The following is a 3,584-nucleotide window of genomic DNA, read 5'->3' on the forward strand; positions in this document are numbered from 1 at the left end:
GCTCCAGCCGCCGCCGCCCGCTCAGCCCGGACGCGCCGCGCGCGGCCCCACGGTTTAGTTCCTTTCTCCCCCGAGCGCCCCTCTGCACCCTCGCGACGCACATGGCCCCCGAGAAGAACACTTGTATTTGCAGCCTCCGAGGCTCGCCCGGCCGCTGCGCCCTTTGTTGAGAGGTAGATTTTGATGAAACGGGGACGGGTTCCTGAAATCGGGAGCTGCCTGGGTCAAGTGGCTCCCCTCCTCTCTCGAAGAAAGGGCTTTTGAGGGGTTTAAACATCCAGAGAACGCCCCCATTTTATAGGGACGGGTAATGTGGGGGGCAGCGATCCCGGCGAGGTGGATGTTAGGCTGGAGAGAGCCCCAACAAAAATGTTATTAACTTAAGTTGGAAGGACACTTGTGTGAAATTGGGTGGCTTGTAAGATGGCGGTTCCCAGTTGTTTCCAAGGTCTCCTGCTTTTGTGTTTAAAATGGTAAACTTTTCAAGGTGGTCTGTGTTGGGAGTGTTGGAGAAGTACTCTGGACGTCACTTGGGGCGTGCTCCCTGAAAAGTGGGCATTTCAAATTTGGAGCTTTCTTTGGAGCGAAGATGGTGACTGGACGTTAGTCTTGCTGGGGTTTCCTTTCTCTCATCACTTGTTTCCTTTTTCTTTTCTTTTCTTTCTTTTTTTTTTTTTTTTTAATCCTTCTCTGAGCCTACAACTTTACTCTTAACTTCTGCTATGAGATGTCCCTAGAAACATACCCAGGTCAGGTCCGCTATGTTTTATGAAGCTTTTGCCAAGTGTCAGCGTAGGTCATGTGGTCCAGGGATGCTTTGGGGAAAGAGCATTGAAAAGTTGATTGCATATGTTTACGCAGTCTTTTGAGCTTGACAGCGCTAGGGCATGATCTTTTTCTTAGAGATTTACAGTTAATAATTGGAGGTAAACAAGTAGAGAGACTTTGATTATTCCCAATTGCAATAAAAGGATTTAGTGGGCTTAGTGGTCACGGTTCAAGATTTGAAAGAGAAGCACATATTAGCCTCTCAAAGTAGGCAAAATTCCGAGCATATTTATCCAAATGCAAGTGTAGGTTGGTGGCTTTGAAGCAGTGGTTCAACCTATATTTTGTAGGAATCTTAACCTCCAAGTTCTGGAAACACTGTAACCTACACTGAGGACTTGATACTTAAGGGTGCAAACTGTGGACAGTATAGACCACATTTTGAGAATGCATGTTAACATGTAAGTTTTAAGGAGGCTAATTAGAAGTCTCTCAGAGGTTGACTTTATGAGTAAAATTATACTTTTTTTATACTTGAGTTCACTTCCACACATCTGCCCCAGAGTGCCATCAGAGAGTTTGAAATAACTGACCTGTGCAGTTTATACCCCAGTATAGCAGCATTTTCAAAGCCATGTAAAAGTCACTGTGCATGTGCACACACAGGCATACACATACTAGATGTATCAGCTTTTGTAAGAAAATTAAGCATTTAAATGCATTTGACATACTTCCATTAGGTTCTTGGGTGTATGTTAAATATCCAGAGAGGCAAAATTCTTTCCAGGAGTCAAGTTAACCCCAACTTTACCTGTACTTATATTGGGCTGTAAGCCCCAACTGGGGTTATAGTGTTCATTTGCATTTCTTAGATTACAGCAGTCAAACTGATAGTTAACATAAGAACTTGCTTCTGTTTTCCTTCATTTTGACAGTACTGGTTAGGCCTCTAACTAAAAACTGACAGCTCCAACTGAGTATGTTAAAATGACAAGTTTTAACTGTGGAGTATTTTTACCATTGTATGATGGGTGCATTTTTTATTTTTCTTGGATAACAGTTTCTGTATTGGAACCTAGAAGGTTTTCAGTTTTAGGGTGCAAGAGATTGTTTCTCAGACCTTATCAAGCATGTCAGATGTTTTGGAAGTCTTCATTAGGTTGCCAGTACTTTCAAGTGGGATAAAATGATAAGGAATTGATTTTTATATAAGTAACAAAGTGATATTTATCAGCATTAGAAATGGTAATAGGATTGTGGCCAAGTTATTCTCAACAAGGTAAGAGGAATTGTGTGAATTAAGAACTGAAATAAATTTGAAAGGGCTTTGGCTGAGTACATGTGACTTAAATGTTCAAAGCCAACCAGTAGATAACCCTCCATTGAAGTCTGATTGTTCTCTATGCTAATATTTGTGTATGTGTGTATTGATAAGGTAGAAGAGAAATAAAGGCAGCTATTTTTATTGGAGCCCCTTCATGAACTTTATGATAGGTGGTGTTTCAGTACAGAGCTTTCACAGGCAAACAGAAGTATCGCTTTGCTAACTATCTTTCTAGGAAGACCTTGTGGTTTCACAAGGAGAGTATTCTTTAGACACCAAGAAAGATGGTCTTTAATCAACAAGTACAATTGGATTTAAATACTGCTACTCTTCAGGGACACAACTCCACCTACCACTGCCCCGCCAGCCCACTTAGATTTATGTTAACAATATGTTGACCACAGTGTTCTTCTAAACGGGTAATTCAAAGGTGACTGAGGAGTAACTCATGAAGTTTTCTGGTTGAGGTTGCCGGTTGCCAAAGTGGTCACTTTCCTAAGGGAGGCTTTGTTTTCTTCTTTACCATCTTTGAATACTCAACTCTTATTTCAGCCGTTGAGGTGAGTTGATGATTTCCTTCTTGTACATTATCATTCCCCAAGAATTAAAACTTCTTGCGAGTTTCACAAGTTCCTAGATTTCCCTTCAAGGCAGCATTGAGAGTGTACTTCAGTCTGGTCTAGAAGTTTAGTCTTATTTCAGGTTCTGAAATGAATGAAATGGGGGGCAGGTATAAATTCTTTCTCAAGACTACTTGAAGTAATTGACTTCACTGATCTTCAGCTGGTGTCTTGCAGCTGACAGTCCCCCACAGTAACTTTTCTTTAATATGTGGTGTCTGTTGGGAATATCATGTCACTGTGTGGGGGTCTGCATGGAAGTTAGGCTGAAAAAATGACATTTGTTTTTCTCTCCTATCATTGCTCTGGGTTGACAAGGTGTTGATTTAGCGTTGGAAATGGGCTGGTCACATGGTTCTTTACATACTGTCACTTCTCACCGATTAAAGTAGTTTTCCTTGCCTCCAGGGTAGTGTGTTCAAGTAACACACGGGGCTCTGCCCCCACCACCCCGTCTGGTAAAACAGATTTCAATTTTCAGCCTTTCCAAAACTTTGTATCGCTCATCTGATCTACAGGAGAACTTCATATTAGAGAAGAAAGCTGTAAAGAGGTTCGGTTCAATAAACATCTCTGCAATTTGAGCCCTGCTGGTTTCGGGCTAAGTGCACAGTTGGCAATTCTCAGAAGATCCCTTCGTGAAATTTTTGACCTGGTGATTGCTAACAGGACAGACCGAAAGAGGCAAGATCTGACACAAGCTCCTCTCACGAAGTCGACGTGGAAAGAGGCCCCCAAGAGTGTCCGGAGTGGCCGGGAGTGCGGTCTGCATCTGCTCTAACAGTCGCACCGCAGCCCTCGGGGTCCCCCGAGCTGCCTGCAGGTCGCCGCCGCCTGGGATCCTGGTCCCGAGCGCCGCGGTCCTCGTGGGC

The 3,584-nt window shown here is 43.3% G+C and overlaps 1 protein-coding gene across 1 annotated transcript in view; it reads left to right on the forward strand.

Moving 5' to 3' along the window:
* Positions 1 to 79: 79 nt before the first annotated feature.
* The window catches only part of BMI1 (BMI1 proto-oncogene, polycomb ring finger), a 10,297-nt gene continuing 6,792 nt past the window's right edge, over positions 80 to 3,584 (forward strand). The window contains exon 1 of the mRNA XM_006141621.3: positions 80 to 173. The gene's annotated coding sequence lies outside the window, so the exon portion shown is untranslated. The remainder of the gene's footprint in view (positions 174 to 3,584) is intronic.

Source organism: Tupaia chinensis, unplaced genomic scaffold (assembly GCF_000334495.1).
Source record: "Tupaia chinensis unplaced genomic scaffold, TupChi_1.0 Scaffold000060_1, whole genome shotgun sequence".
Classification (NCBI taxonomy): domain Eukaryota; kingdom Metazoa; phylum Chordata; class Mammalia; order Scandentia; family Tupaiidae; genus Tupaia; species Tupaia belangeri.